Source organism: Schistocerca americana, chromosome 5 (assembly GCF_021461395.2).
Source record: "Schistocerca americana isolate TAMUIC-IGC-003095 chromosome 5, iqSchAmer2.1, whole genome shotgun sequence".
NCBI classification, from domain to species: Eukaryota; Metazoa; Arthropoda; class Insecta; order Orthoptera; family Acrididae; genus Schistocerca; species Schistocerca americana.
In genome coordinates, this window is record NC_060123.1 from 156,865,047 (window position 1) to 156,889,080 (window position 24,034).

General features: G+C 43.4%; 1 protein-coding gene and 1 pseudogene across 1 annotated transcript in view; one reads left to right on the forward strand and one right to left on the reverse strand.

The window, feature by feature from the left end:
• LOC124615605 (E3 ubiquitin-protein ligase mib1) overlaps window positions 1-24,034 on the forward strand; it is a 617,197-nt gene that overhangs the window by 174,745 nt on the left and 418,418 nt on the right. The window lies entirely within an intron of this gene.
• LOC124617167 lies at window positions 2,280-2,397 on the reverse strand (annotated as a pseudogene).

Below are 24,034 nucleotides of genomic sequence, written 5' to 3' on the forward strand. Positions count from 1 at the left end.
AAGGACGGAAGAGACCATTTTGAGATAAAAAATGTGTCATGTCAACTAATTCGTGACGATGTGGACACTGTCGAGTTACAGATAACTTTTCTTTTTAATTAAGATAGTCTTTCATCATAGGTTGTAATTTATTTGTATTAGTGTAATTCATATTTTGTATCGTTCTTTCGGTCGTTACAAAGCAGATAAAAAATAAGAGAGAAATTAACATACATATTACGGGCTCACATTGGCTTTTGCTTAAGAATTATTTTAATTACAGCTAAACTATTATTTTTTTATGAAATTACATACGGAGGTTCATTCCAGTCTGGCCATCTTGATTTAGGTTTTCTATGATTGTCTTAAATCGATTAAGGAGAATACTAGGCTCTTTCGTTTGAAAGGGTATAGCCAGTTTCTTTATCAATCCGACACAATCTGAGCTCTTACTTCGTCTCTAATGACCACGTCCTCGATGGGGCGTTTAACCGTGATCGACTTTCCTTTCTCTTTCCCCCATCGTTACCCACTTAGTGCAAGAGTCGCACGAAGTTGAAATGCTCACAGTTCCTCGCCTTTGCCAATTAAGTATACACTGTCGCGGACCATAGTGGTGTGGTGTAAAAAATGCCCTCAACAGAGCCCGTTCGTCATCTTGAATGTGAGGAATAATTCACGTTGAAATGCTCCTACGTGAAACGAGGAAACTGTTTTCTGGTGTAATTTCTTCGATGGCACTCACTCCATACACGACTTTTTGTTGACGAGAACTGGACGTCAAGGCTACCAAAGAAATTCTGATAAAAACTGCTCTGTCAGTACTACCTAGTTTTAAAAGGTGTCACGATAAACGAGTCATCATGTGCGAACGAGACGAGATGCTTTCAATAAATAAGTAATATATTAGAAAATATGGAGCAGCAGAATTAAAACGGGTAATGGTTTATTCATACACACTACACTGTGAATAAATTTCGTCGCATTGAAAGTGTGCGAGGCGAGGAGATTTCTCAAACAAAAGTGCTTTTGAGTCTTTAATTGTTGCGTCATGCTGGGCGAAGGCGTATAGATGTGTAGCATGTGCTAGCTCTCCACACGGAAGGCAGCGCTGAGAGAGGCTTCGACAACGGTCGCCAGATGACAGTGTCAGAGGTCATCTGATAACATCGGCCGACAGCTTGATCACAGACTCCGATCTCCTTCGTCATGTTTAGGCGGAATGGATGCCACGACGCTTCTGTGTGTAGAGACGAGTCTTGCCTTTAGGCTTTTGCTATTAAACGACGTGGAAAGCATGTGAATAAGCTACATCTGACTCAAGAAGAACGTGGCGAATACTACACCCTCTTTCCTCAATTATCGAAACAACCAGACAGTTTTACGAATATACGAGTACGAAAATGAAGAGAGGTGCTTTCTATTACATAAGCGAGATAATGTATGGTGACCCTGAAAGGGAGTCAGTCAGATTTCAAAAAATGCCTTTGAGAGGGGGAGAGTCTACTCTTAGCGAACGTTTTGTTCTCTTTAATACTTTCATCAGAAAATTGTGGTTGCTCTACATCTGTTACTAGCGAATTCGACAGTGCTACGCAGTTGCTAAACATGTATGGTCATAGATGGTGACTTAATTGTGTCGGAAAGAAGACTGAGAGAAATCCCTCTTCTTCTGAAATCGTGTGGGAGAAAAAGTTTGTCTAATTGTTGAAATGCCCTACTATCGGAGTTAAAACCGCGTACGAGGAAGAAAACGAAACCATGATATTTTTACTGTAAATTGAATACGTCCGAATGTTTATTTGAGTATCGTGTGAAAAACTGAAGCAAATCGGTCAAGAACTTTTCGAGATGTTTGCTAACTATGTTTCCCCTTTATATATTAGTATAACTCTCCGTCCGAATAGACCTTGGAAGCGCGCGGAGTGGGCACGCAGTTTGAGGCGCCATGTCACGGATTGGGCAGCCGCTCCCGCCGGGGTCCGAGTCCTCCCTCGGGCATGGGTGTGTGTGTTGATCTTAGCATAAGATAGTTTAAGTAGTGTGTAAGTCTAGGGACCGATGACCTCTGCAGTTTGGTCCCTTAGGAATTCACACATTTTCAGACGTTGGAAGGCCCAATAGTACCGACCGGCCGTCGTGTAATCCTCAGCCCACAGGCGTCACTGGATGCTGATATGGAGAGGCGTGTGGTCAGCACACCGCTCTCTCGGCCGTATGTCAATTTACAAGACCGGAACCACTACTTCTCAATCAAGTAGCTCCTTAGTTTGCCCCACAAGGGCTGAGGGCACCCCGCTTGCCAACAGTGCTCGACAGACCCGATGGTCACCCATCGAAGTGCTAGCCCAGCCCGACAGCGCTTAACTTCGGTGATCTGACGGGAACCGGCGTTACCACTGCGGCAAGGCCGTAGGCTATATATTAGTATAGATTAACTCCAATTCTACTTGTGTACAAGACAGCATTTTTAAGTTTTATATATATAGTTGTGGTACTTGTCATCCCGAGGACGCTATAGATTACTTCGTTCTTGTACTAAATTTACAAGTTTCTCACAATTAATGTTTTTCGTCTGTGAACGTCGCTCGATTCGAAGAAAAAACGACGAATCGATTTGAATTCCGCCGACCGTCATGCAAAGTCTGTACTTTCGGGCGTTGAGATAGGTTGCGCTCAGATCAAGCAAGTACGAGTGTACTGATTTGAAAAGATTGGCCGTCGGCGGCGAAATTTCCTCACGTAGATTTTACTGTGACTCCAGCCCAAGAGTATTGGAGTTATATTACTATTTACGTTTCCTGTTCTCGAACGAGAAATGTGAAGTTAGTGGCACCCTGCCCAAGTCTTCGGCAGTGATTTAAAGTTTGCAAAAATAAAACACACACACACACACACACACACACACACACACACACACCCCTGACCATCGCTACTGTACATCAGGTACTGAGTATGTTGGCTTCCTGTTTAGATTAGAAATAAAAGAGAAGAGTGTACCTGTCCGAGTATAAAACGGTTCCCATAAGGAGGTATAATTAAGAGTGCGCGCTTCTGAAATCTGCTTTTGCCCCAAGCATTTGATTGTCCGCGTCTTCAGCAGCCACGGAAGTTTGCTGATGCGTGAAACCAGTGCCCGTCAGCAGCTACCGCGGCCCCGCTGCTTGGGTGGATATATTCACATCTGGCGCACTAAAGGGGCACTAAAGATTCAGAGCCGCTTCCGCGGAGGCAGGAGGCGCGCCGGGCGAGCGCCAACTGTCGACTGGCTCCCCGCGCCGCCACATCAGTATTCGGCGCGCCCTGGAGCGCCGCGTGCTTCTGGTCAAGGCAAACCAATTCCGCGCCGGGCCCGCCAGTAGTCACCAGGAATATGAAATAACGCGGCCAGAGCCCGCATGCATATTTCATCCGGCCCTTCTGCCAACGGGGAGCACACTTGGCGCCTGTCTATTGTGGCCACCTGCCCTATCCTCGAGGAACGGCCAGATATTCTCAGGTTCCGGTCCTGCGCGTGCCATCTGCAGGATCGCACTGCCCCTACCTCGGAAGTCGAGTGCTTACTGAGAGAGATTTTTACGTTGCCCTCGTCCCATACCTTCAAATTGGTCATCTGTAGTAACAGGTGACTCACTGATATGCACATACACAGATGGTGGTGGTATCGCGTACATAAAGTATAAAAAGGCAGTGCATTGGCGGAACAGTCATTTGTACTGATGTGATTCATGTGAAAGGTTTCCGACGTGGCTATGGCCGCACGACGGGAATTAACAGACTTTCAACGCGGAATGGTCGTTGGAGCTAGAGGCTTTCCATTCCATTTTGGAAATCGTTAGAGAATTCAATATTCCGAGATCCACTGTCTCAAGAGCGTGTTGAGAATACCAAATTTCAGGCATGAACTCTCACCACGGACAACGCAGTTTCCGACGGCCTTCACCTAACGACCGAGAGCAGTGGCGTTTACGAAGACTTGTCAGGTCAGTGCTAACGGACAAGCAACACTGCGTGAAATAAGCGCAGAAATCTATGTGGGGCGTACGACGAACGTATCTGTTTGCAGAGTGCAACAAAATTTTGCGTAAGTGGGCTGTGGCAACAGACGGCGGACGCGAGTGCCTTTGCTAACAGTATAATATCGCCTACAGTGCATTTCCTGGACTCGTGACCACGTCAGTTGGACCCTAGACGACTGAAAAACCGTGGCCTTGTCAGATGAGTCCCTATTTTAGATGATAAGAGCTAATCGTAGCCATGGACCTAAGTTGGCAACAAGGCATTGTGCAAGCTGTTGGTGACTCCATAATTGCTGTGTTTACATGGTATAGACTGGGTCCTCTGGTCCAACTGAACCGATCATTGACTGTAGATGGTTATGTTCGGTTACTTGAAGACCAGTTGCATTAATGGACTTCATGTTCCCGAACACTGATGTCACTGACCGCAGTTGTTCGCGATTCGTTTGAGGAAAGTTTTGGACAGTTTAAGAGAGTATTTGGCCACACAGATTGCCTAACGTGAGTCCCATGCGAAGTGCACTACATAAATCTCATCGAATCTTTATGGGACATAATCGAGAGGTCCATTCGTGCACAGCATCCTGAACCGGAAACACTTTCGCAGTTATGGACGGTTATAGAGGCTTCAGGCTCAGTATTTCTGCAGGGGACTTCCAACGACGTGGTGAGCCTATGCCACGTCGAATTGCTGCACTACGCCTGGCTAAAGTAGATCCGACACGGTATTAGGGGGTATCCCATGACTTTTGTCACCTCAGTGTATAACAGCCAAGAATACAGTACACGAGTTTTGACACTGGGGGATAACTGACTGAGGCAAATGTTGCAGTAATTATACGGTAATAAAGAGATTGTCTAGGATAGAGTAGCTTGAAGAGCTGCACCAAACCCTTCCGACTGAAGACCACAACAGCAATATGGAAAAGGCTTTTTATAAGCGTGTAATCGCTGATCACTTCGTAATATATTGCGCAACTCCTTGATATTCGCTTCTGTGGTTTGGGACGTTCTTAATGTGGAAGATGTTGAACATAAAGGATCAGAATCGTTAGAAAGCTTCAAGTTTGAATGAATTTGTGCTGACAATAGACCGTAGAGCATTTCTACGACGTCTAGGTAGGAGAATATATCCGTTTGAAAGGAACTCACGCTACAGGACTGTTGTTAAACATAATTCAGAGAGCAGTATTCCGAAAATGAAATTGATACTTGACTAGAGTTATCACCTAAGAAGTGTCCGAGTGGTGAGGGACCACACTATAACATGCGAAAACTTTGGTAACCAGAACAGTAGAAGTTTGTGTAATCTAGGAACAAACGGAAAACTGTTCTGCTTATTCGCTACCAGTGCAAAACTAGTAACAAAACGAAACTTCTTTAGTGCGTGGCTTGGTGTCGGAGTACTGCCCGTCACCGTATGATGGAAAGTCCTGGGAATAGTTTCAGTTGGTGTATTGCGAGATTGGTAGCTTGAGGGCGAAGTCGGTGGGCACGTCCCACTACGTACGGCGAGGGCCAGCGGCTTGGACGAGCTGAGCGATATGCTGCTGTGGCTGTGGACGTCAGTCAGGCGAGTCTGGTGTTCTCAGCGATGGGAACTCCATTCTGAGGAACGACGGGGAAATAGCTACGGCGTGGCTCCCGAGGAGTTACTGCTGCGCTCGGTCAGGAGAGCTCCGTACTGAAGAATCTCGAACGGAAAGCGCATGGCCACGGAGCTGCTCCGGTGTGCAAATGCCGTAGACGGGCCGAGCGGTTACGTTTGCAGCTGGGTCGCTGAAGGTACCAGCGCTTGGAGGCATGTGGCTGGCGGCGGTGATACAGTGGCAGCACTGGCAGCGACACACGCGGCCAAGGCTTGAGCGCCCATGCCGTCTGGCGACTGCTGGGGACTTCAAGGAAAACAGTCCTGCCTGTTTTTATATACGTCGGGCTGTTTTCCAATGCTCATCAGAGTCCATGAAGCAAGCAGGCAAAGAGGGCGGCGACGCGCGGTACTTGGCTGTGTGTAGGCACTAGGCGTACGATACTGGAGTATATCTTGTTCCTTGGTCGCGCCCATGTATATCTGTGGCTATTGCCGATCGAGGATCGGGAGCCTTATTTTTACTGATTTGATAGTGTTGCAGAGTAGAGACTAATAGATGACCGCGAATATATGTTTCCGGTTGTACCCGCGGTGCAGCGCAAGTGTGCATTTATTCCGGCCGTGGCTGCTGGTGTTACGGGGCGACGCAACGGAAACTCCTGGTCGCGGTAGAAAGGAGCGTTTCACAAATAACAAATACAAGATTTCAATATCACCGCCAGTCTATCTGTTAAGCAGTAATTTTTTTGCTTTCATCTCGTTTGTTCGTGTGATGGATGGTTGTGTAACGGAAAGCAAATATAATAAAGGGGAAAAATATTGCGTACGTTTTTATCCCAGCAAAACCGGAGTGTTTAGAGGATGGAATGTAGCCGCTTAAACTTGATCGTCAGTTCCGTGTTTCCTTTACCGGGCATTGTGCCATAGTGCCTGGGCTGTGTGTGTCGTTTTTCGTTGAGCACTTGTGAGCGCGGCCTCTTCGTCCGGACGTTCGCAGGGATTATGTTGGCGCCCAATCATACACGTGGGCAGCTCTGCGCCGCTCTCTCTCTCTCTCTCTCTCTACCCAGCAGCCGATCGCTGCCGAGCGCTCTGGCTGCTCTACTCCACTGTGCCGCCAATGCGGCCAGCGAAGCTCCTTTCCGCTAATAGCTTCCCAATCCCTTTGCCGCCAGGCGGCGTTAAGGCTTAGAAAACGGTGCAAGTCTTGTACCCGCATCCGTGCCTGAGACGGTCGCCCTGTTCAGAAAGTGGGCTCCCTCTACTCCATGCTGCAGCCAGAAGGCAATTTTAAGTACTCGTGTTAAATCACTGGATGGTTGACGCGACTGAATGCGGTAAAAGTAATAACATATCTTGTGCTATCAGGCTGAGCCTTAAGTACCGCGCACTCGAAATGCATTTATTTTGTTCGAAGCCACAGCAAGAATGTTGTACATTTCTATGTTATGTAGACTTTGTGATCGCCTTACCTACGAATACAGAATCAGAGATGCACCACCTCGTCTTCAGAACCCAAAAGCCATTTCGTTTCGTTGAACGGTTCATTCGTGTGTTGAGTTGGAGCTATGATTAGCGTTTGCAGAAACTACATCTCTTACTAGATGATGATGCAATGTGTCCGTGATTCTGAGGCATTTGACTGTGATCCTGGAGACTTGGAATAGCAGTAGCGTTCATCAGATATCAGCTCGCAACAAAACTCTGAATAAAAGATAAAGGTAAATATTCGGACAACTCCTTAGGTGGCTGCTTTGAACATGTTTCTACACCCTCACCATCATTAAGCATTAGATATGTTGGCCTATTGTAGCTCTTCGTCATTTTTTGTTTACATTGGAGTTCTAATGACAAATTGCTCCAATTATTTTATTACGTGTGTTACTTACGTACTAATTTATGTCAGCCGTCGTACTTTTAGCTCCTCTCTGATATCAACTGTTATTGTACTCTTAAGACTGAGCATTCCCCTAAGTAAAGCAGAACTCCTATGCCAGACAATGATAATGATAATACGTGTGGCTAGACCAGAGCCGCACACGCATGTAGGCCGGCCGCCTGGTACAAGTCTCTTTAGTTGACGCCACTTCGGCGATTTGCGTGTCTATGAGGGTGAAATGATGCTCAGGACAACACAACAGCCCTTCATAGTGCGGAGAAAATCTCGGACCCCGGCCAGGAATCGAACCCGGGCCGCTCGCACGGCATTCTGCCGCACTGGAGACTTAGCTACGGAGGCGGACATGCCAGTCTATGATTGCATTAGTTACTTTCTACATCGCTTTGTGACAAAGAGTATGACGGTTCTGTGAAGGTTAACTGGAGTCTCCTGTCGAAAAATAATATTTCAGTATATGTTTTATCACTAAAAAAGAACAACTGTTGTATATGAATTCAATTTTGAACTTCCTTAAGAGTACAATTTTGATCTTACACGTATCTCAGAGCGAAGGATCCAGCTTCAGGTTCTATGTATCTAAAAGAGATACTTCATCGTCACCTGGTATTGTGTCGAAGGAAAATTACTTATTTTTTATCGGGTCCTGTGGGACCATACGAGCCAAAGGACCATGGGAGGAATCTGTACATAGTTTACAGAATACTCATTAGAAAATTTATAAACGAAACAATTAATGGGACATTATATGTCCTATGCCGCCAATGTTAAATCATCGAATTTTGTGACCAATTATCTCGGAAACTCTTTAAGACACCAACTTACAATTTTCCATAATTATTGTATGCACCTTTCTAGATGCAGTGCACGGGAATTATTACTAAAATTTTATTGTGGGGCATGTTATCTTTTTTTTTCAAATCCTCAATTTTTTGACAGAATTTTGTAAATAAATAAACATAAAAACAAAACAACTCAGGATATTTTAATTAATCTAGTTCCATATGTGTTGAATCTCACACTTGGTATGCTGTGAAAATATCATGTCTCTGCCATCAGTACTTTTTTAGAAAACGGGTCATTAATTGCAAAAAATGTAGTTCAGAAATATTGAGGTTTAAAACTTCTTTTATTACAAATTCTTATACAGACTTACATTTCTGCGTCTTTTATGCACTAGAATTGCCCAGGCCCATAGTCTGTCTCTTCTTCAGTGTCACAACAGCCCAGTTCTTGCCTCCTCCTCTTCTTTCTTGCATCTTTTGTCATTTGCTGAGCAGCTAACTCTGCTTCACGTACACGAAGCTCATCCAGTTCCCGCAGTCCTTTAGCTGTGTTCTGTCCAAATCGTACCCCTAACTTCTCCAGAACCTTAAGTCTTTCATAGTCCCCACCATTAAAAGTTATTACAGCATCAGACACTGCTAACTTAAGGCCAACAAATACATTTTTAAGCACACAGCACCACACAACATTATTGAAGGAGTCATTCACATTCTGGGTCTTCCCCTGTAAACACTTGTTTAGTAGCTCAGGATTTGCCAAATCTCTGTAAATAGGTTTGATTGCCTCCATTACTGCCAAAGGAAGATAATGTTTTATATAAATTCATGCAGGGTGCCAGAAAATCCAGCTTACGTATATTTACACCAAGTGTTTGATGGAAGTGGACACACAACATGAAAGAAAGTGCTCCACACAGCTCTTTTCGTCTTCTCTAAATTGTCATAGTTATCTCTAACGACCTTCCCATAATATTCGTGTAATTCATCAAGTTCTTTGTCTGTTAGTCTTCCAGCACATTTTATTGTCTTGCCATCAGGCAGTTACGTGTTCCCATCCTTTTCTTGACATGTCCTACACATTCAAGTTTTTGTATAGGAACATCATATGGCGTACTGTTTTGTATTGCAATGAAAGCCGTGCTGTCTCCATCACCGCCGGCCGGAGTGGCCGAGCGGTTAAAGGCGCTACAGTCTGGAACCGCACGACGGCTACGGTCGCAGGTTCGAATCCTGTCTCGGGCATGGATGTGTGTGATGTCCTTAGGTTAGTTAGGTTTAAGTAGTTCTAAGTTGTAGGGGACTTATGACCACAGCAGTTGAGTCCCATAGTGCTCAGAGCCATTTTTTTGTCTCCATCACCTCAGTAATTCACATATCTGACACCTCTCTCTTTCTGCGAATGCTGGAAAATGTTAACTACTCCTTTTACCTCCATTCCTCCGTTTTGCCACCATAATTTTTGTACACTATTGCTTATGAAATAATCTGTTCTTCTGGTTCGCTGTACAACCTTACTGACAACTTCAAAATCCATACTTTTCCACTGTCAATCCTTAATGCAGATGTAAAAACATTTTTAGAACTGAACCCACGCCAGGATCCATTCACAGCAATGCTGATGTCTGTGTCACCCTCATTTTGTTCAACAGCTTCTGATGTAGCAGCAACCATTGAATCTTCAGCCACAGAATTTACAGAGTCCTCAATTGCTGTTACACATTTCGTATACCTAGAAGGTGGTTTGGTAAATGCAACACTGTGCAGAGAACATTACCAACCCTTGCACGTTTACCAATGTATCTAGTGCCATAGAACTATCTCACATTAGTTTCATACACTTCGTTACCTGGACACTTTGAAGTAGTATGAAATGCTTTTTCGTTTTTGCACTTCTGACATTTCATTATTAATTTAGACACAACACCTATTCTAGCTCCAATATCCTCATAAAGTTTAACTTCACCACCACAAAGACAGCAAGAGACAGTTTCAGAAAGAACTTGTGCAAGGATTTGCAGATCAATAATGACTTTGCCCATAATATCATTACTTGTACCGCTGTCACACGTTTCTAAAGTTACTTTCCTTTTCGATGCACTAGGGGGCGTGGTCCCTTCAGAAACATTATCGTGGTTTGCTTCACTGCCAGCACACGTGTTTTCAAGTACTTCAGAAGACAATGCAGATCCCACGCATCTGTTACCCGCAAATTTACGTTTCTTGAAGTTACTTTTAAGCTTAGTCATTTTATTAACATATAAAAAGCAGTAGAAGTTAGCTTTCTACAAAAATAGCCAATAATCACACTACTTTCAATGAAAACTAGTATCAGAAACAAAGGACTAATTTGTTTATTCGTAATGCCAACTTCTGAGACGTAGCAGTAGGCAAAAAAAAAAAAAAAGGCAATTCACGGCCTTCTAGACTTTGTAGTTCCCAAGATGTGACTGCTCAACTGTGGCAGTGTAATGTGACAATCACACATCAACATTCAAAATATTATTTGAAGGTATCACAATTGTCTGATTTTAATGTATTATATACCAAAATGTTCAGGGAAGTCCAAAGTACATTATGGAGTAGAAAACAGAAAATTTCAAATAAACGTTACATAGAGACGTGGTCAACTACAGTGAGGAACTCCTGTAGAGAATAGGAGTGGTGTGCTACAAAGGAACCTTTCAAGTTAGATTTGAAAACGGGGGGGAATCTTACTGAAAACGAAACCTGTTGAATACTACACGCTGCACTGTGCGATGCGTAAGGAAACGTTACCCAAGTGCTAATCATTTTTCCGTATGGCGTTCAATGAAAGAAAGTAGCACTTCTCCATCGTGGACGTCGTGCAAGTACGACTATATGTCTATTCAATACATCAGTTTGAGTGAAATATAGGATGGTGCAATCACCAGCCATTATCACAATCGGTTCGCCGTCCGCTAATTTCGATTATACGTGCGTGTACATGGGGCTTAGAGTAACAGAAAAAATGGTTCAAATGGCTCTGAGCACTATGGGACTTAACATCTATGGTCATCAGTCCCCTAAAACTTAGAACTACTTAAACCTAACTAACCTAAGGACATCACACAACACCCAGCCATCACGAGGCAGAGAAAATCCCTGACCCCGCCGGGTATCGAACCCGGGCGTGGGAAGCGAGAACGCTACCGCACGACCACGAGATGCGGGCAGTAACAGAAAACTCGCAAATTCAGCGGTGGAAACCGAAAATTGATCTGCTACGACACCTCGTAAAACCTACATAGATTGTTTTCTACAAATGACATAGAAGTTATGACAAGTGGACGTCGTGGTAAAACGATGAACAGCCTGCGGACATTCGAATTAATGATTGTCCTCCAGGATCAAGTGGCACCACCGGTAATCCTGTCAAGGCGTCAAGGGTGCTGTTGCCAGGGTAATGTTCGCCAGTGTAGGACCGTTACCGAGTAGGATTAATAGAAGAGGTTGGCGATATCCGTACAAGAGTGTGACACATTTTACGGTAAGTTGAAAAAAGAGAGAGAGGGACAGGGTGATATATACGTGTGTATTGTAAACCTCTTCCCTCAGAAACATTTCTCTTTTTCATACCTTTTCTGTGTTATCACAGATGACTTGCCACTGATCTCATTTGTACTAAGATTGCTATACCCGCGAGTTGCCTATTTGCTTCCACCGCTCTGAATGGAATGCGTAAGTTCTAACAAATGGTCACCAACCTGCAGTCGTCTATAGTTGTTTTCCCCTGCGCGGAAAACAGTACGTAGGTCGTGAATCCGTTATCTGGAGGCTGTAAGAAACTCTTAGCGAGTAACTGTTGTTTTAGCAATGATTAAATTTCCAATCCGTTTATCCGGAACGCCACTCGATTTTTATTAGCTGAACACGAGAAACTGCACAATTACATTCCACTTTAGAGTCAAAAATGATTTCTATTCTTCAACAAATTAATTAACTGCATATTTCTGTAATTAGTATCACAGTGTTCTCACCTATATGTCCTAATAACCATACCTTAGTATTAAAGTCTTAACTAACACCGACCGCGGCAGACAGCATGTCTGTCCTCCGACACTGCCGAAACAGCTCTTTATTTTTACAAACCAAGGCTTACTAGTGAAATCCTGACTGACACTAATCGCGGCAGACAACGTGTCTGTCCTCCAACACCGCCGAACTAGCTCTGATCTTACGGCCGAACCACTACGCCCGCCATCCACGTTAGGCACGACCTGAAGATCACCGAAGTGCTTAGTCTGTGTTTTAGTTTGGCAGTTGTTTATTACTCTGCTGGTTATTAATACTTGTGAAGTAATGGAATGATAGCACGCCTCTGAGAGGTAATTTAATTTGAAATTCAAGTAAATACGCTGTTTAGTTTGTCTAATATTTATAACAGAAGATGACCATTTTGGCGCGCAAATTCCGAACGCAGGAGCCAATCGCGGGGAAGGACGCCAATTTAGGCGCTTTTTCTCACGATACCCTTACTTAAGAGACCATCTGTCATGGGTACCTCACACCTCATTACATCATCTTTCAACTGCTGCCGTCTCAGCTGCTGTAAGAAGAGCTTCTTGTATCTGAGTATGACGGCTGCAAAGCCAGAAATATTACAATTTCGTCATCGGATCGTTTACTCCGCGCGACAGCCTTACGACGATGCTGAACTAACTGCAGTGGCAGACACTACGAGAGAGCCGTAGCGCATCACGCAGAAGGTTACTGTTGGAATTTCAAGAACGTAAGTTCCGAGAAGAGTCAGCCGCTATATTTATTCCTCTCGCGTACGTCTTGCAAAATGACCTAAAGGAGAAAATCAGGAAAATTAGGTGATAAAGAGCTTTACCGACTTCGTTCTTCCCACGGGCCATTCGTGAATGGAACAGAAAAGAGGGGACAGACAGTAGTACCAGAAGTACCGTCGCCACACACCGGAAGGTGACTCACAGAATGTATATATACAGTGGATAGATGTAAGCGACATGGATCAAGTTCCGAACAGTATTGTGAGTACAGCCAACCGATGTGATTGCGTAGTAAAGCTGAGGTTGCGATTCCTTCACCACTTTCGGCATGTTCTTCAGTTGTAAATGTGCCAGAGGAACAATGTCGTAAACGAATGGTAGTGATTTTGTTGTCTTCTTCTTCTTCTTTCGATTTCGGCCATCTTTGGACCACGTTCAACAATTCACTTGCCCGGCTTTTTGATCTTTTTTTCTCTCTTCCCAATATTTCCTCATCATTTTCGAGTGGTTCCTCCTCCGCTCTTCCGACCATTTCCCCTTCTTTAGTTTCGTTTCTTCTGGAAAACACTTAATTTCGTTCACTATTTGTCTAAACTTTTCCCTGTCCCTGATTGACTCACGGTGACATTAAAATAGGCCAAATCCTTTTTCACCATCTGTATCCATTTATTGTTGGTTTTTTCGTTCCTGTTACTATGTTCAAACACTTCTCTTGTTAGTCTGTTTCCATCCATCCTCGACAGGTGACCATAAAACGTTAGTCTGCGTTTACGCATTGCCTCACTCACTTTCTCAATAGTTTTGTATATTTCCTTATTACTCTTTAGCTTGTACTCTTCTCCAATCTTTCTCGGTCCTAATATTTTTCTCAAAATTTTCCTTTCTTTCTTTTCCATGTTTTCTATTTCCCCCTTTTTGTTAAGAGTTAGGCACTCCGATGCATACAGGCATTCTGGTCTAATGACAGTTTTATAATGTCTTAATTTAGCTTGAATCGAAATGTTTTTTTTGTTATATATGTCTTTGGTTTTTTGAAAAGCAAATTCCATTTTCCTTGCTCTCGCCTGGTTTGCACTCTTGTCTAAACCATTCACTTGAATTATTTCACCTAAATACTTAAATTTTTCTACTCTCTTAATATTGCCGTATTTAGTAATAAGATTTTTCTTGTTATTTCTATGATTAGACATATACACGGTTTTTTCAAATGAAATCTGCAGTCCAGCTCTGGCCGAAACTTCTTGTAGTTTCTCCAGGTAGTTCTGAGCTATTTCTTCGTTTTCTGTAATTATTGCCAGATCGTCTGCAAAAGCTAAACAGTCCACTTCTATTTTTTCTTTTTTTGTTCCAATTCTGATGTCATTCTTGGTGCCTTTGAGTTCTTCTTTCCATATTCTCAATATCTTTTCCAGTACGCAGTTGAAGAGGATTGGGGATAAACCATCACCTTGTCTAACACCTGTTTTAATTTCGAACTTCCTTGAAATTTCACCCATAAATTTAACTTTGGCCTTACTGCCTTACTGTTTGTTAGCGTCTGTTTGATAATTTGAATTGTTTTCGTATCGACCCCAAATTCTTCCAATACTTTCAGTAATGTTTCTCTATCTACCGAGTCGTATGCTTTTTTGAAATCTACAAATACTATTGCAAATCTCTGGCCTCTTGAGATTCTGTAACGAATTAGTGTTTTCAGGTTAAATATTTGTTGCTTATATATGCGAATAGAATATTCCAGTCTAGAGAAAATTTTGCGTGACTTTTATAATTGTCATTGACTGTTTACCTTATGCTTGAGGAACTTGAGATGACTTACAGCGGTACATATACAAGGAATTGTGGAAAGGAAGGAGTATGCACAATTTTGGACAAGAAATTATGCTGGAAACGTTCATTTCGTCCCTTTGTCTCCGGATATGTAAACTACTGAATCTCACTTTCTCGTGTCTGTCTGGTCAAAGTCTCAGTTGCTATTGCAAATGTCATGTTTGTAACGAACTTACCAATAAGCTAACAATGCCCAAGGAACAGACGAACCAACGACGAAGGGAAACGTTATAGAGCGACGCACCCTGGTATCCTGTTAGTGCATTGGCATATGAAGAAGCACACGGTGTCAAGAGTCCTTGTAAAAAAATTTACATCACCTGAGTCTTATCGGCAACCTTCCTTGTACTTGTGGAGAAGGAAGAAGAAGAAGAAGAAGAAGAAGAAGACATAGACATGAATCATATAACATTAGGATCTCCTGAAAAGACGTTAGGATGTATTATCTCATGTACACAGGTCTCAAGGAATTAGGAGTATCCATATGATCAACCACGTCAAAGTCTAGATCCTGTGAGTACAGCGAGGTGGAGACCGGCAGCTTGATACCATTCGTGAGAGCGGCCAGTCTGAGAGGGCAGAGCAGAGACGGAGAATTGCATTGCCTGGAGGCCGGACTGTAATTACACATTTGTCTATTAGCAGGGGACATTAGGCCCACTTTATTGAGTTTTCTATAGATGTACACATTTTCAATCACAGAAAATTGGTACCGCTGTTTCACTTAGCGGAAGCGGTACAGTGTAATATAATATTTTTCATGTTTATTCCTGCAGCGGAGTTACTAAACACAACTTTTCGTGCAGTAAATACAGGGCTATTACAAATGATTGAAGCGATTTCATAAATTCACTGTAGCTCCATTCATTTGCATATGGTCACGACACACTACAGATACGTAGAAAAACTCACAAAGTTTTGTTCGGCTGAAGCCGCACTTCAGGTTTCTGCCGCCAGAGCGCTCGAGAGCGCAGTGAGACAAAATGGCAACAGGAGCCGAGAAAGCGTATGTCGTGCTTGAAATGCACTCACATCAGTCAGTCATAACAGTGCAACGACACTTCAGGACGAAGTTCAACAAAGATCCACCAACTGCTAACTCCATTCGGCGATGGTATGCGCAGTTTAAAGCTTCTGGATGCCTCTGTAAGGGGAAATCAACGGGTCGGCCTGCAGTGAGCGAAGAAACGGTTGAACGCGTGCGGGCAAGTTTCACGCGTAGCCCGCAGTAAGTGGCAAAACCAAGGTGAAACCACGTCCAGACGTCATGGGTTTGGGCGGCCACCTCTCATTGCAGATGTCGGGACGCCGTAGGCTGGGCAGACTGGTACAACAAGACAGATGGCGAACTGTGGCGGAAATAGCATCATACTTTAATAATGGCCAGAGTTAAAGTACGTCTGAACACACAGGGCACCAAACACTCCTAACGATGAGCCTCTGCAGCCGACTACTCATTCATGTGCCAATGTTAACACCAAGACATCGGCAACATCGACTGAAATGGGCACTTGACCATCGACACTGGACATTGGCGCGGTGGCAGAGCGTTGCATGGTCTGATGAATCCCTATACCGCTTCATCGTCTATATCGGGATAACGCGAATCCGTCGTCTTCCAGGGGAACAGCGCTTTGACAGCTGTACTGCGGGACGGAGACAAGCTGGCGGCGACTTCATTATTCTTTGGGGAACGTTCATATGGGCGTCCATGCGTCCCGTGGAACTCGTGCAAGGCTCCGTGATTATCAAGGAGTATTATTGTACACTGATTGCAGACCACTATCGAGTTCCAATAGACGTGCTGGCCACCTAACTCGCCAGATGTGAACCAAATCGAAGACATCTGGCACGTGATTAGACGTGCGTCAGAGCTCATCGCTCCTCTCCCCGGAATTTACGGGAATTAGGTGACTTGTATGTGCAGATGTGCCAACTCCCTCCAGCACCCTACCAAGGCCTCACTGTTTCCATGTCACGACGTGCCGCCGCTGTTATTCGTGCCAAAGGTGGACACACCGGCTGTTTAGTAGGTGCTCATAATGTTCTGGCTGATCAGTGTAGTCAGCACGGATAATATCGTTCTGAACTCGCTCTTTATTCACACAAAGGAATGCCTGCTGTTGATGGACGATCACTTGTTGATCCCATATTTCTAAGTTTCCCGAAGGCTTTTGACACCATTTAAAGCGTCTTCTAATCATATTACATGGCTCTGAAGTATCGTCTCAGCTTTGCGACAGCATCCTGAGATTTACTGCCAGAAAGGACACACTTCGTAGTAATTGGTGAAAAGCCCTCGAGTGAAACAAAAACGATATCTGGCGTTTCCCTATGAAATGTTACTGGCCCACTGCTGTTCCTGATCTATATAAGTGACTTAGTCGGCAATCTGAGCAGCTTTCTTAGTTTGTTTGCAGATGTTGCTGTCGTTTACCATCTAGTAAAGTCGTCGGAAAATATGACGCAGGTTCGACAGTCGCCGTAATGATCAAGTGGTAGCGATGCGAAGCTGTAAGTTTATTTATCACGTTAGACATGCGTGACCACTTACACTCGTAGCACACTAACGGAGAAAGTTGAACTACAGTCCATCGTAAAACACAGTCAAAACGGCTGATCCATCTCAAAATTAGCACATTCCTCATCTCTTGAGTCGATTTGTGTGTTACAATCAGCTCTCTTCTGAGCTATTGCTGCGCAGTGGCTACCAAATAGATTTGTAGGACATCGAAGAAGTTCAAAGGAGAAATGTTTAGTTTGTATTATTGCAAAGTGAAGTGAATTGCAGGGTAATCATATAGATTTTGTAGATATAGCAAGGGAAGGTTATGTCTCTTAACACTTGTTGCTACATAGCAACTCTGCACTCACTACTGGCTATTAAAGCGGGAATTTGTAATGGTATGCATGTCGAACCGAAAATTGTGTATATAGTATGGAAGTGCACCACCTACCACAGTACAGTGTAGAAGAACCACGAACAAACACGTCATCGATTGATAACTGAAGTGAATATAATGCTGTGCTGCATTCCCCCGAATGACAAGTTCAGAAATCAGACTTATGAACTACTTTTGAAGTTAGGTGCTGCTATATTCCATAGTGTTTCAGTGTCATACTCTAAGACGTAAAGCTATAATTAGGCGCCAGCTGTCTAATAATACCAGATTTATTTTCTATTTCGCAAGCAGTATAGTGGCCTACGATTAGATCGAAATAGCTCTATGATTGAAGTTTCAGCGAGTCGAGTGGTTCGAATTAGCCATCAGCCAGTCCCATTGCCTAGCTGTACGCAGGCAACAGCGCCACCCGCCATTGAAATATGTCAATCGGAAAGTTATTTTATTCGGAGTAGAGAAAATGGTGCCATTGTATCAGGAACAGTATTGCATGGAGGTAGCAACTGCGTCAACTACAGCTCTGAAATGCGCAGAGCCTCTCTCTGCAACATCTGCGGTACGTTTAACAGTCGTCGGCGCTCGCATTCCGTCCGAGAGCTGTTAATTCAAATGAAGTGGTCCGTAAAGAGACGATAGGGCCAGAGTCGGTGGGAATTGTCATTTCCTCGGAAAGATAATCAACATTATTACTATGAAGCGAAACTGAGGTTAACTTGTCGGTTTATGGTGGTTATTACTCTGGGTGGAATTTGGTTACATTAGAGCAGGGAGATAAGAGGTCCTCGCGTTCGAAGAAGTGCTACCATTTCAGGGAAGTCAAATGCTACAACCGTGCTTTTAGTGAAACGTAATAACAGACAGTTGAGTTTAACTTACTTTCATAGCGAAGAAATTTGCTTTGACACATTTATTTGGCACATCAAGATTGATAATTAAATGTTTGTGATTTTGATGGAGAGATACGTATGTGCCAAAGCTTGTTACATATTATGGATGCGAGCGAGAGTTCGCGCGCGCGCACACACACACACACACACACACACACACGAGTAAACGTTTGTAAGTAGCGCTCTACGAAATTACAACGTGAACATTCGGAAACATAAAAGAAGTAACTGAAAGTATTTAAAATATAGTGCTGATGTTAACTGTCACATTTAGAGACAACGAAGCGCTAAATGAACATGTATCAGAATGTTAAAGAAATACACCTTGTCAGGTACCCCTACCAGGAAAAGGATTTGATTTAATGCATCGAAAGAGGATGGGGTGCAAGAAAATTGTGTATTTTGGTTTCTCTAAATCGGACAAAGAACTGGGCAATATCACAAAAGCCTAATATTTAGGGGTCACCATCTAAATCTTCTTCGGACGTAACGACTTCTTTATTATTTGTGAGGAAGGTAGAAGCCACACTGAGACTCCTAGTTTTTCTTCAGTGAAAGTGAAATTAGTTAATTAGTTGATAAGGGATGTTACTTACGAAGTTCATCTAGTTTTTGTGTGGCTGGTTAGTCGCTTGGGGAATACAAAGGCTAATATTCCGGGGGAGGTATCGACGCCATCTGCACGTGGGCATTGAAATAACTCAGTGACGACAGTGAAAATTTGTGCCGGACCTCGACTGGAACCCGGAATTCCTCCTTTATGCGACGGGTCGCCTTAACTGCCAACCAGGCGACCCAAAATTCTCAGCTGTTCGCAGAATACGAAGTAGCGTAACGACCATTTATCTCATTTGCTTCCCTGTCCTATCAACTGATTTTCTCGCAGCCTTTCCGACAGAACAGAAACTCCATATAAGTAGTAGAGATTTTACTTACGATACCGAGGAAAATATTCTGTAAACAGTTACAAATTAAATGATTTAAGTATAACCGACGTGGTAAGTTTTTCCTCCGTCTCTTTTCTGTTTTCCTCCTTTTCTTGCTGGGATGTGTGACACGTTTATCAAATCAGTTGTTAGCCCCACTCCGATTAACGTCCTACATCCGGACCTGCCAATAGGAAAATTACATCTTACTGCTTTGATGCCCTCATTGTTTACCTTTTCCAGCTGGGGGCAAAGCGTGAACCCCTTCAGGTGCTTTCGTAAGGTGGAATGGTTGTTTCAGGCAGACGTTTCTAATTTTCGGACCAGGGAGATATTAACTGGGCAGTTATCTTAAATCTGAGAATAAAGTAGTCGCGCGTATGCTTATTCGCTGGGAGAAAGGCGCGGACCTTGATTAGTTGGAGCTCGCCGCTTAAATCACGGCGACAGTGAGCGACTCTGGCGACATCTTTTTAAGTCCGTGTCGGGCCCGCCTCGCTGATTTCACTTTTAAATACGGCGTTAATCCCCGTCGCGCGCCGCGCAGCCGCCCCTGCCGAGGCACTCACGGCGCGCCGCCGGGGAAGGACCCGCTGAGTGGAGACATTAATTTTGCTCTCCGGTTTCTGTGCGCCGTTTAAATTTTAAATGTAATATCGCTTAGGCGCTTTACACAGAAATGTTGTTAATGCCAGAGTCGTTGTTTTCGAGGATTTTGCGCCCGCTGGCAATTTCCTTTCGGAACTGCGGCTTCTATTAATACTGAGAGTTTTGAATATTGAAGAAAAAAAAATCGCTTTTGAAGGGGAGATGTTGAGAAGTGTGCTCCACCAGCTAAAGTGTAACACATCGTTGCTTTCATGCGATTACTGAGGCAGGCACCCACTTGACTTTCCATGCTCATTCTACAGTCACCATGATAGCCTCGACTTTTTTCTTTCTAATGGTAGCAAGGTATTATTCATAATGAAAGCATTAATAGTATAGACTTCTTCATTATTTTCGTCGCATTTTGATATACTTTCTCAGTGAAAGTCTGGAAAATCGATGGACATAACGAATTCCATTCAGTAACGGTTAATTATGTAGCTCATAAATTATAGAGCGCAGCAATCAGTCGTCTTTTTTTAGATTTTATTACGCAGATCCAGATTTCGGCTAGTGGCTAGCCATTATCAATGCACTATTTTCTATTCTCGATGCAAGTAAGTCCCTGTTGTTCGGGCGTCAGTCACATTTCTTTGAGTACTACTGTTGTTTCCGAACACAGATTTATTGCATTTGGAATATTATTGAAACCACTCACACAAATTAACTGGTCCATCCACATAAACATATCTGGATGTATGAAGTTAGCGAAGCAGTGGCAAGCGACATTGCGGCTAACTGTACTCACTGCTCTTGATGTTCGAATGCTCTATAAAATCTCTTCTTGGCGTCGGATTTTCAGCATGTTACGGTCATTCCTTTTTGCCGAGAATACCAAACAATAGCCAGACCCAGATCCGATGCAAAAATCCCTTGCAAAGCAGCTTCCAATTGCCTCTCTTGGCACCGTCTAATAAAGTGTACCGTGCTACGGTTGCCCTCTTACTGTGTACTGTTCCCACCAAGGAGCCGCCCAGTTAGACCGCCAAAACCGCCTTTTGCATCGCGCCATGCCACTTCCGTTGCGGATGGACTTCACTAAATCTTTTACATTTTACAGTACAAGTGCCCTAAGCATGAACCAGCTTCCAATAAATATTGTCTTTCTTATAAACATACACACATTATAAAATTTCATTATTTTAACAAATCATTTTTTTTTTCATTTCTACATTACAAAACTAAATTTCCTGTCACAAATCAGTGACCTTAACTAACACAGAATGCACACACCATAATTACAGATACCCAGGTACATAATATAAACCCACTTCTAATCGAAGTAAGTGTTGCATCCTAATGTAACTTTCAAGCATTTCTAGACGTATTTTCATAAAATTTGAAGTGATTGCTCATTAAAAAGCGCAGTCTGTTGGATATGTACGAGTTCAGAGGCGTCTGTTCTGTATGAGCAACTTTTTGGCGGTGTGGAGGGCTCATTGGGAGCGACTGTTGTAACCAAGCCGTGCAAATACAACGTCAACCATCCTGGGGGTCGCTTCTCATTCGGCGACTTTTACCGTGTAGGCTGATAGAGGGGGCCGACGCTACGGGAGCGACTTTTGAAATTCAGAGAGAAGTCCGGTTACATTGTTCTCCGTCCTGCACGTATCTTGCGAAAAGACGATGAAGGTAAAACTATAGAGATACGAGATCTCACGAGGCTTACAATCAATAGCTCTTTCCGCGCTCCGTGCGTGGCTGGAAAAGGAAAGGTACCCTCCGACACACACCAAATGGTTGCTTACGGAGTACAGATCTTAACGTAGATGTAAATGTAGAACTGGTACTGCCAGCTAGGGTGATGCAGAGACTTATACTACTATTTTTAATCCATGTTTTTGTTAACTTTTAATCCGGTACCCTATATTTAGGTCATGTTCAAATCTCCGAATGGCACTTATTTTGCAGCCTGGGCTTTTCCTTTGACACGGTAACAGAACTACAATGAGAATAAAACAGTTCCATTGCTCTCATTATGTGTAACTCTAAATACTGTAGTTACCACTGCTGAGTAAAACATTCGTCTTCGACGGAAAATGAGAACCTAGTATCTATTAGAGAAGGACTGTTAACGACGGGAAACTACTAAACAGTACATACTTAATGCATCACGTAAAATAAAAAGTATGAAATGGAGTAGTCTGACTAATAAATAGAGCCTGTGAGAGAAGAGTCTTCTCACAAGGGAACCTCCCCATCGCACCCCCCTCAGAATTAGTTGTAAGTTGGTACAGTGGATAGGCCTTGAAAAACTGAACACAGATCAATCGAGAAAACAGGAAGAAGTTGTGTGGAACTATGAAAAAATAAACAAAATATACAAACTGAGTAGTCCATGTGTAAGATAGGCAACATCAGGTTGCTGTAAACACATGAGCGCCGTGGTCACGTGGTTAGCGTGTGCAGCTGCGGAACGATGGGTCTTTGGTTCAAGTCTTCCCTCGGGAGAAAATTTTAATTTTTTATTTTCAGACAATTATCAAAGTTCAGGCACTCACATATAATCAACTTCGCTCCAAAATTCCAGGACATGTTCAGATTTGCTTGGACACATGCAGGATTTGACGGTCTACACACGGAAAAATTTGAAAACGTTAAAAACATATGTTTTGACAGAGCACAGACAAAACTGTGCGACTGTGAAACTGTTGCATTCATTTGTTGCAGTTTATGTGACAAACTCTTTATGTTTTCACACTTTTTTGGGCGTGATTATCACATCCACAAGAAAACCTAAATTGGACAAGGTAGAAGAATCTTTTTACCCATTCACCAAGTGTACAAGTTAGGTGGGTCGACAACATATTCCTGTCATGTGACGCACATGCCGTCACCAATGTCGTATAGAATATATCAGACGTGTTTTCCTGTGGAGGAATCGGTTGACCTATGACCTTGCAATCAAATGTTTTCGGTTTCCATTGGACAGGCAGGTCCTTCGGCTACTAATCGCACGGTTTTACGGTGCGGTCGCAAAACACAGACACTAAACTTATTGCACTGAACAGAGACGTCAATGAACGAACGGACAGATAATAACTATGCAAAAATAAAGAAAGTAAAATTTTCATTCGAGGGAAGATTTGAACCAGCGACATCTCGTTCCGCAGTTGTTCACGCTAACCACGGGACCACGGCGCCCCTGAATTCGGTCGCTCCTAGATGTTGCCTATCTTGCACATTGACTACTCAGTTTGTATATTTTGCTTAGTTTTTTCATAGTTCCACACAACTTCTTCCTGTTTTCTCGATTGATCTGTGTTCAGTTTTTCAAGGCCTATCCACTGTGCCAACTTATAACTAAATCTGATGGGGGTGCGATGGGGAGGTTCCCTTGTCAGAATACAAATCACAAGTGAACGTAATGGTGATCGCTGGGATGAGCTTCCTGGCACTGCGTTGTTGTTTTTCTTCTTATCCCCGTTTAAACTTGTTCACCAGAAAAAAAAAGAGTGGCTAACAATTTAGAACAGAACGGTGCAGCACTTAGGTTTCAAGTTTCGGTCTCGGTTAGAACCATGCAGAGGGGGAGGTGGGGAGGTGGAGGGGATGAGACACGTAACTAACGGTTACTATTCTTTGGTACAGGACAATGTATCTATTTAACTGTCCCAGTTACGCATCGGTCCTAGTAATTTAGTAATTAATGCCATATCAAAATACAATTCTTCAATTGCAAATATTGCGTCGCAATGATAATGGTAGTTTATTTGTCTGTCCACCGCGGACCGTTTCGTTTATTGCTTTAGCGCTCACTGCGAACGAGAAAACTGCTGCTCAAATTATCCCGGGCTGTCGTTTCCTGCCTGTCGACA